Source organism: Aphelocoma coerulescens, chromosome 3 (genome assembly GCF_041296385.1).
Source record: "Aphelocoma coerulescens isolate FSJ_1873_10779 chromosome 3, UR_Acoe_1.0, whole genome shotgun sequence".
Taxonomy (NCBI): Eukaryota; Metazoa; Chordata; class Aves; order Passeriformes; family Corvidae; genus Aphelocoma; species Aphelocoma coerulescens.
The window spans coordinates 79,864,543-79,879,198 of NC_091016.1; the positions used below are offsets into that span (position 1 = coordinate 79,864,543).

The following is a 14,656-nucleotide window of genomic DNA, read 5'->3' on the forward strand; positions in this document are numbered from 1 at the left end:
AGGAGATGGGCCAGGTGCACCAGGGGATATGCCAATTGCTAAGGGAATACACCTCCTCAGCTAGTGAAAAAACCTCTCCCTGCCCCAAAAAGGGTGAGTCTGACGGTGCAGCAGTGGAACCCACGGATGTTACAACCGCCCAGGTTTCAGCTGAACCCCAAGGACAAGTACAGCCAGCAGCAGTCGCCCCTGTGCAAAGGAGGAAGTGTAAGACCAAATCAGTACGACCAGTTAATGATGATGGGGAACCAGGGCCCTCACAACCAGCAGGGGAGCCAGAGCCAGAAATCATCATTGAGTCCCTGTCGTACGACAGTCTCCGTGGTATGCGAGACGACATTGTGCGAAGGGGGCGTGAGCCTTATACCACCTGGCTGCTTCGGGTTTGGGACCTCATGGGCACAAGTGTGCAACTGGATAGTGGTGAGGCAAGGTATCTGGGATCGTTGACCCAGGACCCAGGTGTGAACCAGATATTTGTGAGGGAGCCAGGACCCCTTTCTCTCTGGGACCGGCTCTTAATGAGTGTGAGAGAAAGGTTCATTCACAAAGAGAGAATGCAGGAGTACCATCATAGAATGCAGTGGAAGACACTTGAGGAAGGGATCCAACAGCTAAGAGAAGTGGCAGTATTAGAGGTACTCTTTGGGAGGGATGGACAGCACGGTAATGACCCCGATAAGGTCAGGTGCACAGGACAGATGATGTGGAACCTGGCAAGGCTAGGGCCATCGCAATACACCACCTTCATTGCAACCATTGATGCTGACAATAACCGAGAAACAGTGGGCTCTGTTGCCAACAAGCTCAGGAATTATGATAGCATGGTCAATGGTCCACTGAAAACTCATGTCTCTGCTGTGGTCCAGGACCTCAAAGAGGAGATAAAGGAGATAAGGGAGGAGATGAGGAAGGTCAGTGTGGCACCAGTGCGAGTCACAGGCCCCCAGGTCAGAGCCCGTCGTCCCCCTGCTAGAGAGAGAGGGTACACCCCACGAGCTGAGCTCTGGTTTTTCCTGTGTGAGCATGGGGAAGACATGAGAAGGTGGGATGGGAAACCTACCTCTGTCCTGGCAGCGCGGGTGCGTGAACTCAAGGAGGGAGGCACTAACCGAGGGGGTTCCGCTAAGGTGAAAGTAGCCTCAGCCTCCCGTGACCGAGCTGCCAGGTATTACAGACAGGAGGATGATATGTCAGATCCCCTCGAAGGTACCTCTAGTATGTATGCCCAGGGAAAGAATGATAACCAGGGCTAGAGGGGCCCTGCCTCTAGCCAGGAAGAGGCACGGGAGAACCGGGTTTTCTGGACGGTGTGGATCCGATGGCCTGGCACATCAGAGCCACAAAAATATGATGCATTGGTTGATACTGGGGCACAGTGTACTTTAATGCCATCGGGACATGTGGGGGCAGAACCTGTATCCATTGCTGGGGTGACTGGGGGATCACAGCAGTTGACCCTTTTGGAAGCTGAGGTGAGCCTGACTGGGAAGGAGTGGCAAAAGCATCCAATTGTGACCGGTCCAGAGGCCCCATGTATTCTGGGCATAGACTTCCTCCAGAATGGTTATTACAAAGACCCAAAGGGACTCAGGTGGGCGTTTGGGATTGCTGCTGTGGAGGCAGAGGGCATTAGGCAGTTGAACACCCTGTCCGGACTGTCTGAGAATCCTTCTGCAGTTGGGCTCCTGAAAGTGGAAGAGCAACGAGTGCCAATTGCCACCTCGACAGTGCACCGCCGGCAGTATCGGACAAATCGAGATGCTGTGATTCCCATCCACAAGATGATTCGTGAGCTGGAGAGCCAAGGGGTGGTCAGCAAGACCCACTCACCCTTCAACAGCCCCATTTGGCCTGTGCGCAAGTCTGATGGGGAATGGAGATTGACTGTGGACTATCGTGGCTTGAATGAAGTGACTCCACCACTGAGCGCTGCTGTGCCGGACATGTTGGAGCTCCAGTATGAGCTGGAGTCCAAAGCAGCAAAGTGGTATGCCACTATTGACATTGCCAATGCATTTTTCTCCATTCCTCTGGCAGCAGAGTGCAGGCCCCAGTTTGCTTTCACCTGGAGGGGTGTGCAGTACACCTGGAACCGACTGCCCCAGGGGTGGAAGCACAGTCCCACCATCTGCCATGGACTGATCCAGGCTGCACTGGAAAAGGGTGAGGCCCCAGAACATCTGCAGTACATTGATGACATCATTGTGTGGGGGAACACCGCAACAGAAGTGTTTGAGAAAGGAGAGAGAATAATCCAAATTCTCCTAAAAGCTGGTTTCGCCATCAAGAAGAGCAAAGTCAAGGGGCCTGCCCGAGAGATCCAGTTCCTGGGAGTGAAGTGGCAAGATGGACGGCGTCAGATTCCCACTGAGGTCATCAATAAGATCACTGCGATGTCTCCACCAACCAACAAGAAGGAAACACAAGCTTTCCTAGGCGCCATAGGTTTCTGGAGGATGCACATTCCTGAGTACAGCCAGATTGTGAGCCCCCTCTACCTGGTTACCCGCAAGAAGAACGATTTCCACTGGGGCCCAGAACAACAGCAAGCCTTTGCCCAGATCAAGCAGGAAATCGCTCACGCCGTAGCCCTTGGCCCAGTCAGGACAGGACCAGAGGTGAAGAACGTGCTCTACTCTGCAGCCGGGAACAATGGTCTGTCCTGGAGCCTCTGGCAGAAGGTGCCTGGTGAGACTCGGGGCCGACCGCTGGGATTCTGGAGCCGAAGCTACAGAGGGTCCGAAGCCAACTACACTCCCACAGAGAAAGAAATCTTGGCAGCTTATGAAGGAGTCCAAGCTGCCTCAGAGGTAATTGGAACTGAGGCACAACTCCTCCTGGCACCTCGACTACCGGTGCTGGGGTGGATGTTCAAAGGAAAGGTTCCCTCCACGCATCACGCCACCGATGCTACTTGGAGCAAATGGATCGCCCTCATCACGCAGCGCGCCCGAATTGGAAACCCAAGTCGCCCTGGGATCTTGGAAATAATTACGAACTGGCCAGAAGGTGAGACTTTTGGGTTATCTTCTGAAGAAGAAGAGGAGCAGGTGACGCGTGCCGAAGAAGCCCCACCGTATAACGAGCTACCAGAGAGTGAAAGACAATATGCCCTCTTCACTGATGGTTCCTGCCGAATTGTAGGCGCTAGCCGGAAATGGAAAGCCGCTGTATGGAGCCCCACACGACAAGTTGCACAGGCTACGGAAGGAGAAGGTGGATCGAGCCAATTTGCTGAACTCAAAGCCGTTCAATTAGCTCTGGACATTGCTGAAAGAGAGAAGTGGCCAAAGCTCTACCTTTACACTGATTCATGGATGGTAGCCAATGCTCTGTGGGGTTGGCTGGAAAGGTGGAATAAGGCAAAATGGCAGCGCAGAGGAAAACCAATCTGGGCTGCTGAGGAGTGGAAAGACATTGCCGCTCGAGTAGAGAAGCTATCTGTGAAGGTCCGTCATGTAGATGCTCACATTCCCAAGAGCCGGGCTAATGAAGAACATCGTAATAACAAGCAGGTAGATCAGGCTGCGAAAATAGAGGTGTCCCAGATAGACCTGGATTGGCAACATAAAGGAGAGTTGTTCCTAGCTCAATGGGCCCATGATGCCTCAGGCCATCAGGGCAGAGATGCCACCTATAAGTGGGCACGAGACCGAGGGGTGGATCTGACCATGGACAGTATCTCCCAGGTCATCCATGACTGTGAGACATGCGCTGCGATCAAGCAGGCCAAGCGGGTGAAGCCCCTGTGGTATGGTGGGCGGTGGTCCAAATACAAGTATGGGGAGGCCTGGCAGGTTGATTACATCACACTGCCTCAAACCCGCCAAGGCAAGCGCCATGTGCTCACAATGGTAGAAGCCACCACAGGATGGCTGGAGACCTACCCTGTGCCTCACGCTACTGCCCGTAACACCATCCTGGGCCTTGAAAAGCAAGTCCTTTGGAGGCATGGTACCCCTGAGAGGATTGAATCTGACAATGGGACTCACTTCAAGAACAGCCTTATAAACACCTGGGCTAGAGAACATGGCATTGAGTGGGTGTACCACATCCCTTACCATGCACCAGCAGCTGGGAAGGTTGAGCGGTGTAATGGACTGCTTAAAACCACCTTGAAGGCACTGGGTGGGGGGACTTTCAAAAACTGGGAGGTGCATTTAGCAAAAGCCACCTGGTTAGTTAACACCCGAGGCTCCACCAGCCGAGCTGGCCCTGCCCAATCCGAACCCCTACAAACAACAGATGGGGATAAGGTTCCAGTGGTGCACATGAGAGGTATGCTTGGAAAAACTGTTTGGGTAAAGTCTGCCTTGAGCAAAGACAAACCCATCCGTGGGGTTGTTTTTGCTCAGGGACCAGGTTGTACCTGGTGGGTGATGCAAAGGGATGGAGAGACCCGATGCATACCTCAAGGGGACCTTGTTTTAGGGTGAACTACCCATGGCTCTGTACTTGTATCAGTATCAGCATGTACATATGTATATAACTTAGGTGATGCTTGTATTTATATGGTTAAAAAGTTAAGTTTCATGTAACATGTTAGTATGGAAAAAAATTCGGGGTGGATAATGTTGGGGTTTTAGTTTAGTCCTAGTTTTTTTTCTGTTAAAGGAATTTTTTCCCATAGCATGTTGCTAGGAGATAAATGGCCATACTTGAGAGGAGATAGCCATACTTAAGAAAAGACAAAAGGGCCCGGCCAGGCTTTTGTTTTCACCTGGCGGGCAGTTCAGTTCGCTCTCAGCGTCTGGAGGGAGAAGCCGCGGAGAGAGGAGCTGCTGGTTCCCGTTTTCGGCGTCTTTCCTTTCTGCTGGGAACAACACCGGGGATCCCAGGGCTGCTTTCCCTGCCCTGCTGGAGGCTGGGGCTGTGGCCGCCCACCCCGCTGCTGCTTCGAGCCTTCGCTACGCTGTAGCCGTGCTTGCCCTGCCTGCCTGGAGCCCCGGGGGGTTCCCCTTTTGGATACATCTCGTCTGCCACCCGGGATTTGTGTTTGTGCCTGCCGCTCCAGCCTACCAGTCCAGCCTGCTGTTTCCGAGACTCCGGGACCAGCTGCCCACCGGTTTGTGAAGCTCCTTTGTTCCACCCTTCCCCGGGATCCCAGGGCGCCAGAGCAGCCGCGTGTTCCCCGAGCTCGCTCCGGAGCGCCCCCTGCAGCCGCGGGGGAACCATCGCACCTGCCCTGCTCACCGGGAGCCACCAGCGATCCCTGTCGGCTGCAAGCGGAACTGCACCCGAGGGGAAATAGCCTGACAGCCGAGAAGGCTGGGACTGGGTTTGTGTTTGCTGTTACTGCCATAGTTGTTGTTGTTTTGTTTGACTAGTTATATATATATATATATATATATATAGTAAAGAACTGTTATTCCTATTTTCCCACATCTTTGCCTAAAGACCCTTGATTTCAAAATTATAATAACTCAGAGGGAAAGGGGTTACATCTGCCACTCCAAGGGAGGCTTCTGCCTTCCTTAGCAGACACCTGTCTTTCAAACCGAGACACAGGACATTGGTGAAAAGAGCATGAATAGGATTTGCATTAAAAAAAATAATGATTTTGGAGATTGATGGTGGCCTGTAGCTCAAATAGTTGGGGAAGCAGTAACAGGAGGCAGGAGGCTGCAGCTGTGCTCTTTGCTCTGCTACTCCCTGCCTCTCTGTGCAGAGATCCTTAATATTTCTCTGCAGTGCCATCTTCATTTGAAAACCTTATGCCTACAAAAGAAAGTGATTCAGTATTTTTGAGGCTGGGTGACAACCAGGGCCTCATGTAAACACCACCTTTTCTACCCCCCATCCCTTACCTCCTTTTTCACTTTCATTTGGAATTGAGGCAAGTGACAATGCTGCTCAACCACATTCCTGGTGTTTGGTAGGCAGATTTACTTGGGCAGCAATTTAAAGCTCCCTTACCTCCTGCCTCCACTCCTCCTCTTGCCCCACAGTCAGGCCTGTCCCTCTGCACGTGGGAGGCTGGCGTGGACCAGCTTTGTGTCAAAGGGCCAGCCTTGGGTTGAAGCCACCAGCGGGTGGCCATGGCAGCTCAGGTGGCTGTGATATTTGTGTGAACATGGCACAGGAACACGGGAAGGCAGTTCCCCTGTGCCATCCTGGGCCATCCTGGGCACTTTCCCCTCAGCTCCATCTCTGGCCCATCTCCCCTTGCCCCTTTTGGGGAGCCTGAGATCAGGGAATGAGCCTTGCATTCGACTCCACAGCAGATGTAAACACTTCAAACCACCCCCCGCCCCAAAACTATCTCATCCACCCTTCTTTTAGCTGTGATTTAAGCTGCTCTCCTGACCAGCCATATGTTTTAAACCAAATTTCAACTCTTTAAATTAAACTTTAAATTCAAGGCTGTCAAATAAGCCCTGCAAAGAGCATATTCCAAGGAACTCTGCAACCCTTCACTGTGCAACATTTGCTCCCAAAGCAGTGGGGAATTGGCTAGTTTGAGGTCTGGTTTGGTTTTTGGCTCCAAAATTATATGTGGCATTAATAGCAGCAGTGATGAGAAAGCAAAATTTCCAATTGCCTCCCCAACACTTTGCTCTTGTGTTGCGTTGTATTAATTTGGTATTTTTTGTGAGAAGCCACAGCTGATGCCTCCGTGCTGTGAGGTTGTGCCAGCCTGCCCGTGCTAGATGACATTGGTAACATGGTGTGACACAAACAACAGCACTGCATGTGACAAGCCACAGCAGCAATGGATCTGCGGAGGCAATGTCAAATGACAGGGATGGCTAAGACTCATACTCCAAATTTTAAATGGCTCACAAGAGAAGAGAGGCTTTTTAAAAGATTTTGTCACAATTTTTAGTAATTACTAGTACTTTTCCCTTTGTATCCTATTTGGGAACTTAAAACAGGAATTTGCATTGTGGTCCAGTTCCCTCCATTTTACTCTGGTATGGGAATCCAGGAGTGCTGGCCTACTGACCCTGATTTTGTCTGAAAAAAAAAAAAAAAGAGGGAAAATGAGGGATTACAGGTCTTTGCCAGGATGAAGGCTGGGAAGAAGAACATTTATAGGCTTTGTTACTAGCATGTTTGTGAGCACCACAGATTTCATACACCAGTAGAAGAAGACAGAAAACAGTTGTTCCAATTCTGTGCTGATAAAATATTTTTCACACAATATCTGTCAAGCTTGTAGCAATGCAAGCAAAAAAAAAAACGAAAAAGAGATGTAATGCCACCTTGTTTCTCCTGGATCTACCAAACCTCATTTTTTTTTCTTCAAATGCAGAGTTTTTCTCTAGCCATGACTGTAAGAAACAAATAATACCACAGCCATCCTCCTGACCTTTTGATTGCAAGGGATGTTGGAATGAGCTTGAGCATCTCACCTTGCTCACAGTCACTAGTGGGCAGGTGCTTGCCCTTCTCCCCACTGGCAGGGAAGGGGACTGGCAAAGCCCCGGCTCTTATTGGTACAAATAGCCCAGGATCTCTGCTTTCCTGCTTTTCCTCTTCCTCCTCAGTAAATAAAACAGGCTTAATATTAATCTCATCTTCTGTGGTGGCAAGTCAAAAGTAACTCCCTTAAACCCCAGAAAGCCCCACTATCACAAAACCAGTGTGCAGGGACCACAAAACCAGCAGAAACAGTGGCCACAGCTGCAAGCCTGTCTGGTGAGGCATTCATGGGACTAGAAATAAAGAGAGGTGAGGAGTACGTTCGGCTTGCCATGAATACTGAGTAACAATGTACGTAAGCGTGTGAAGTGGGCAGCGGGGAGCTGTGCAACACTCACGAACAACTGTGACAAACCCCTTTGCTGGGATAATTTGATCTAGCGCAGTCAATGGAGCATGGCAGGATTATTATGACCATTATTTATCATATGTACTACAGAATTTTTTTTTTTTTTTCGGTGGTAAGAGCTGCTAGTGCTGTGCTAAACAAGGGACTTTCTGTGATGAGTGACTGGAAATTCAATGAAAAGCTGCTCCTGCATTCTGCCCAAGTGGCATGGCATGGTAGCCATAACTGGTATTTCTATATATTATGGGTATTTTTGCCTGGCCATACCTGTAAGATTCTCCACAGAGCTGACTTTGTGAGTTTGTGTACAGGTGCACGAGCAGCACTGTATGCACACACCCTCAGTGTCACTGGAAGAAAGATGCCAGGCGCTATTCCCCCAATTTCCATGTAAATTATCAAAACTGAAGTCACTGGTCCTTCCCGACCGTGGCACATCACGTAAGCTCAGCATCGGGCCAGGCTGCTGCAGGAGTGGGACAAAGGGCTGATGCTACAGTCCGGTTTCCATGGCAACAGAGGAGGGGTAGTGAGACCAGAAATGTTGCAAACACCCCTTCTTCTCGCTGCAGCCCAACGCACGGTATTGCAAAAGCCAGTGCTGTTTTGAGGAGGGGGAGAGGGGGCAGGAAGAGTCCAAATGTCTTTACCTTTCAGATTGTGGAGTTTCCAAAATAAAGAGAAATGGCAATTTTTCTTCTCAATGTAGTTGCAAAGGGAAAGGAAAGCCGCCACGCAGGCCTCGTTTTCTGCGTGTAAAATGCGTGTGTTCTTTAAAAGGCAGTGGTTGGCTGCTTTTCCGGACATGATGTGGTTGAAGCTGTCATCGTAATGGAAATTCATTGCTGTAGCTATGGTAAATCGAGTTTTCTGCCTGTGCTGAATGCATTAGTCTAATGAGATGTTTGCAGCTGGAGAGCTGAGCTGCTGGAGACTTACACTGTGCTAAAAGACAGGGAGAAGATGGCTTTTGCCGGGTCCTTGTGACTGTGCTGAAAGTCCTCTGCCCTTTGGGTCCCAATGCCCAGGCTCTCTAAAGACTCTGCTAAGTGTCTTAGCCTAAGCAATAGGTAAGGGGAAAGCATGCTTCTTCTTCTTCTCCTTCTTCTTCTCTGCCTGGTGTTTGTCGCTCAGCCTTGTCAGAGCAGTTCTTGTTCTGCTTGTCTGTATGTGGTAACTTCGCAGCTTCTCAGTTGGAGACTCTCTTCCCCAAAGTACATCCTTCCCGAGCCCTGGGAGCAGTTCCTGTGGGGAGAGGGGCAGAGATCAGCTGGTGCTGCCGGCGTGTGCTGCGCAGCAGCGGGAGCGTGGCTCTGTGTCTGTGTGGGGGTGTGTGTGAGTTAGTGAAGACTTCAGGCTACAGAGCACTCTGCATGCAGCCTGGCTTCGGGCTTTTCCAAACCTGAATCTAACTGGTCTTTTTTTTTGCTGCCAAGGTAAATGCGTCTTCCATTTTAAAAGCAACTTATACTGCAATATATGTAGCAGACAGTATATATGTCACATGTTCTGGGGTTTTTGTACAGTTCATAGAGTAATGAGTTTAATTATAATCTCCTCATATCTTCAAACCAGATGTTAAGTTGAATTTTTATGCCTAACTGAAAACTGAAGGGAGCAATACTGTTTACAGGCTGGGCTTTTCCTTCAAGACCAACAAGCTTCTAGCTTCTGAGAGATACTGAGGAGCACACTTGAGCAGAGCTGTTTGTGTTTGTCTTTTCAGGTGTTTTAAAGCTAACTTTGAGGGAGGACAGAGCACGGGGCTGCAATGCCTGCGGGCACCAGGCTAGCCCTGCTGGTCCCACCCTAGCCCCCAAGCGCCCGCTGCCGCCCCAGCCCGCACCCACCTTTTGCTGACAGAGGGTGAAGCCCGGCGTGGTTCAGTGAGTAATTCCACCTTTCCATCGCTGCTGAATGGCTGTGGGGGTTGGTTTCTTTGCCTGGGGCTCATCTGACGGCAGCGGTCTGGCAGAAAGAAGTTGCTTTTGGGTTTGATGCATGCGGGGCTTGTGGCAGGAATAAAGTTAACCCGGTGAGCTGCAGAAGGAAAGTTGCTAGAATGCTCTGCTTGGAGGGGGATTGCTATTTAATCCTGGCTTTATTTCAAAGAGGCTTCTGAAGATGTTTTTCTCAAGGACAGACCAAGGGCTTTTCAAATTGAATAAGGGCACAATGAGAAGTAAAGTAAAGAAAGGGATGTTGTTATTTGTGGAAGCAGGGATTGAGTCTAAAGAGTGTCTTTGTGCTACAGGAGTACTTAGAGCATCCTCCATCCCACCGTGCTGCCGGTCCCCAGTGCAGCTCAGCACACCAGGTTCAATCAGCCACTGGTGTAAATCAGCATAACTTTCCTGGCTCCAGCTTCATCTGACACCAGCTGAGGGCATGGCTTGGAGATTTGCAAGTTTAGGTTTCGTAATTTTATTTAGATGAGGTGCCTCCCAGTCCTCTCTGGCTGCAGGTGACTTTGTATTTTAATTCAGATGTCACACTGATTTTCCCGATCAGGCAGAGCTCCTCCGCCCCATCATAAAAGTTAGTCAGCTGATGCACCTGTTCTTTAGATTAGAAAGACTGCTAGGGGCACAAGTTTTTCAGTGATTGAGTGTGAAAGAGGGACTGGAAAAAAAATCTACCAACAGGAAAATACATGTGCTGAATTAAACCACAAACACTGAAGAAGGTAAACCTTGAAAAACGCTTTGTTAGTGAGCACAGTAACTTTGATGTTTCTGTTATTTTGTGTATTGGAAATGTTTAAGCCAAGTACTTCCTTATGGTTTTGTGGAAAAGGGTGGGTAGAAAGCAGCAATTTTCTTTCTTGGGCATTCAGTGACTTGCCATGAGGTTAATCACCTTCAGGGTTGAAACATGACTGCACAGGTGGCTATGCGACCTAGAAAGAAAAAATTGCAATAGGATGCTTTCCCCTCAGCCATTCCCTTAGTTCCATGCATGACACAAAGATTTGGAGTTTTGTTAAACACAAAAAATTTTTTTTAGAGAGAAAGGTGATATAGTACCTGATCATGGTACCAGAGGTCCAGGAGCTTGAGTTGTCTCCCCAATGTCTTTCCCTCCCTCAAATTTAGGTAACATTAAAGAAAAGGAAAAAAGCAAGAGAGGTCAGGTTGTGGGGTGAAGCAAGGAAGTGAGGTGTGGGACAGTTGTCCGTTCACATTCCAGTAACAGGAGACAGGCAAGCCCTGCCAGCTGGGGAGGCACCTGGACAAGGGCCCCCTGCTGGGACATGGGCTGGCCTCAGTGGGGATGCATCCATCCTCCTCATCCCTGGCCATGCTGGGACCTGTCAGCATCCTTGGACTCCCCCAGCATCCAGCTCTGGTGGGAGCCAGCTCAAACCCAATAGTAGAAAATGGGATGATTTAACAAATTTGAGTTGAATCCTAGAAGCTGGACTTCAGTGATCCTTGTGGGTGCCTTCAGACTTAGGATATTCCATGATTCTATGGGTCTAATTGCCCAGCATCACCACTTCTCAGTGGGCTCTGCTCAGAGTTGCTCAGGGGCTCCTTTCCTGCTGTGAATTGAACTCACATCACTAAGGCTACCCTATACTCCTAGCACTACTTTGGAAACACCCAGGGCACTTTTCAGTTGGAGACCAAGGCGTGCTCTCCTCCTGCAAAAGGCAGGGAACCCACACACAGCTGGCAAGCAAATACAAGGGGTAAAAGCACATTTTGGGGTAAGGAAGACTTTCAGGAAATAGTTGATGAGAGCAAGGTGGCAGTGATTTCTGTTGAAAATGGAAAGAAATGAAATGTTTATATTTGGTAACACTGAAGTCAGCAAAGCCCTTCTTTCTTCAGGGGATTTTAGTTCATATAGTTTCATAAACTATACTCAATGGCCACATGGTGTCTTTAAAAAAAAAAAGTAGCAATGAGAAAATAATACCCCAATACCCTAAAATCCTACCTTACTTCTTTCTCTACAGCTTTAAAATGGTGCAAAGGAGGAGTCAGCTTTATTTATTTATATAAAACACTCCCAGCTGAGTTCTCCAGCTGACCATTAAGAGCAGCTACAGTTCTTAACAGGTGATGGCTCTCCACAGTGAGAATGAACAATAATTGGTTTACTTATTCAAAGAAAAATATTCCAGGCTCACCTTGGAGGGAAAAATTAATTACATGTATTAATTCTGTCATAACAAGTTGCCTCATGAGGAACTGGTTTCCTGTACAAAGGAAGCAAAATTTTCTCTTTATTTCACTGTATATTAGAAAAGAAACTTGATTCAAAATTGTGTGTCAGGAGATTAGACACTGCTCTGCTGAACAGAATCATGATATATTGGTGTACTAAAGGTACTGGCTAATTTGCTATTGGTTAATAAAATTGAAAAGAATTTATAATCTAAGCTAACATCTTTGCACCGAGTTTTTCTGCTGATGAGAATGAAGGAATTAACAAAAGAAAAGGTGATGTGCAGTAAAGGTGGAGTTAAAATTTATTAATTAAAGATCTAAACTTCTGATGTTATTTTTTAAATAAAGCCTTATTAAAGATGATGAACCTGTAAGTCATTCATTAAGATTGACAGTTCCCTTTAGGAAATAGTGTAAATTTGGCTTGAATAAAGGATTGCCCAGAGAGAGAGAGTGTCTGAATGTGTAATTATATTCCACTGAAGGATGAATAATTCCTCTTGAACTGAATGGTTTGCTGTAGCCCTGCAGTTTATACTGACCTCAGCTTTAAGGGTGATTCTCATCATACAGAAGAAATGGTGCTATAAATGCCTTTTCCTTTCCCCATGTAAGAGTTTGTTACTCTGTTTGCTTTGGGTGTGAGACGCAAATGATGGGGTTTCCTTTCCAACATCAGTTGGCAGTGCAGCCAGGAATATGCCTCTGGTTTCCTGCTCCTCTTCCCTGGCATGTGCACGGATGCCTGGTGTGCTTGGCATTCAAAATGTCACACTGACAAAAGTTTTTGCAGGGCCAGCTGTTGCTCTCGTTTCTTCAAGTATTTTTATACATGGGGCTCCCAGGAGCATTCGCTGACATTTTCTTTATTTACGACAGGTGTGACTGAAATGGAGCCTACAGAGCTCTGCCCTAAATTGCTCTGAGTGCTTTGGTTACCCACTCCTCACAGAGGGTCTGCTCCCACCTGCCCCCCACACAGACCCTGGGTGACCACACAGCTCTGCTGCAGCTGGAGCAGGAGAGAAGTGGGCTGCACCTGGCACAGGGAGGGGGAAGCCCAAGGTCTCATTCCTCTGTTAACCCTGCCCTGGCACGCAGGCACTGCCTGCCTTCCTGCCAGCACGCTGCAGCTCCAAGGTCCTGGCTCAGGAGACGGGCAGCTGGCTAAGGCCACCTGCAGCTCTACCCCAAATACATGCTGGTAGAGATATACTTTCCTCTATAGCTGGAACTGGTGCTGCACCTGAAGCAGTGTCTGGCCCTGTACACTGCTCCCACCTCAGCACAGGGTGCCAGGGAGTAGTGGCAGCTCAGCTGCTGGACTTCTGCTGGCACCTGGGCAATCCTTGCTTTCCCAGGGAGAACTACAGAGATGAATTCCACAGCATGTGCAGTGATAGGTGATTCCTTGTGGCATCCCCTGTGATCTCAAGTAATTTGTAACAAATAAGCTGTGTTTCTCTGTGACCCCCCTTGGACAGGAGCAGCACGTGTGCGCATGCTGCCTTTTGCTGAAGGACTGGTCTCTGTGAGCTGCCCCACCTCTCTGTTGTGTAAATACCTTTCCATGATGCTTGTCTCCATCTCTTCATGCTTCCACTTGTGTGTCAATGGTGTGAGTGAGGTACCAGAGGATGTATCGTATTTTATTTGGTGGGAGGTGCAGGGAAGGTATGAGATGCTTTCTTCTTTCAGCCCATCTTCCTGCAGGTGTCACACACCTGAGGTTTCAATAAAAAAGCTAACTGTGAGTAACATGTAAACCACCATGTCCCCAAAATGCAGGGTAAGTCCTTGTTGACCTGAAAGCCTGCAAGCAGCATTAGCCCCCAATGATTTCTTCCTGCCTGCCTGCCAGGAAAGACACCACAGACAGGTAGGTTTTTAACCCAAGACCTTATCTCGCACCACAGGCAGATTTATTGAGAATTATGGTAGTTGTCATCCTAAGAGGCTCCAGTGAGTGTTTAGGCACTCTATAAACTCACAGAGGGAATGTGTCACTCAAATACACAGTCTATCAAGGCATGAGAGAGGAAAGGCAGGAAGGAGGGATCACCACTGCTCTTGTTTGCTGTGTGTCCTGTTGCCACCTCCTGTCCCCTTGCCAAAGTCATCTCTTGGGTACCTGCTGCTCCCCAGCCCCACAGAGCAGCCTGAATTTGGGGCAGAATGGGCAGACCTGAGCCATGAGACCAGCCCTGCACCTTGCAAGCAGCCGTGGAGGCTCTCCTGGGGAGGCAGCAAGGGGGCACAAGCTGCTTTCTGGTGGAACCTCTGTTTTACAGAATTGGTGTGTAGAATGATCTGATTTCCAAAGTACACATCGAAGATTTGCAGCCATTGAGACCTGTGGGCACTCTGGGGAGAGAAACATGACTGGAGGCAGGAGCAAAGATTTGGGTGGTGTCTTCAAACCTGGCCAGAGATGGTACTCAGAAGAGATTTTGAAAGGAGAGCCAGGCACTGAAAAGGGCAAAAGAGAGCTCTGGGGTTTTAGCTAAGGACAAATCCAAAGGACAACATTACAAGTAGGGGTTCCATATTAAAGAACCTGAGAGATTGTGAGGCTTTCTTTTGTCTCTGCTACCATTTTTGTTTGGGGCTGAGCTGCCACTGTGCCTGGCTCTGGCTCTCCAGGGAAAGGCCTGCACACTCTCAGTGCTGTGCTCTAAAGCTTGGACAGATGCACTGACCC

At 48.9% G+C, this 14,656-nt stretch overlaps 1 long non-coding RNA gene across 1 annotated transcript; it reads right to left on the reverse strand.

Annotated features, from left to right (window-relative positions):
- Positions 1-5,535: 5,535 nt before the first annotated feature.
- Positions 5,536-10,862, reverse strand: LOC138107320 (uncharacterized). Its single transcript, XR_011149405.1, has 3 exons — positions 10,804-10,862; positions 9,628-10,676; positions 5,536-9,022 (listed from the first exon to the last, which is right to left on the reverse strand). It is a non-coding gene; the product is annotated as an uncharacterized lncRNA (long non-coding RNA).
- Between the last annotated feature and the right edge of the window lie 3,794 nt (positions 10,863-14,656).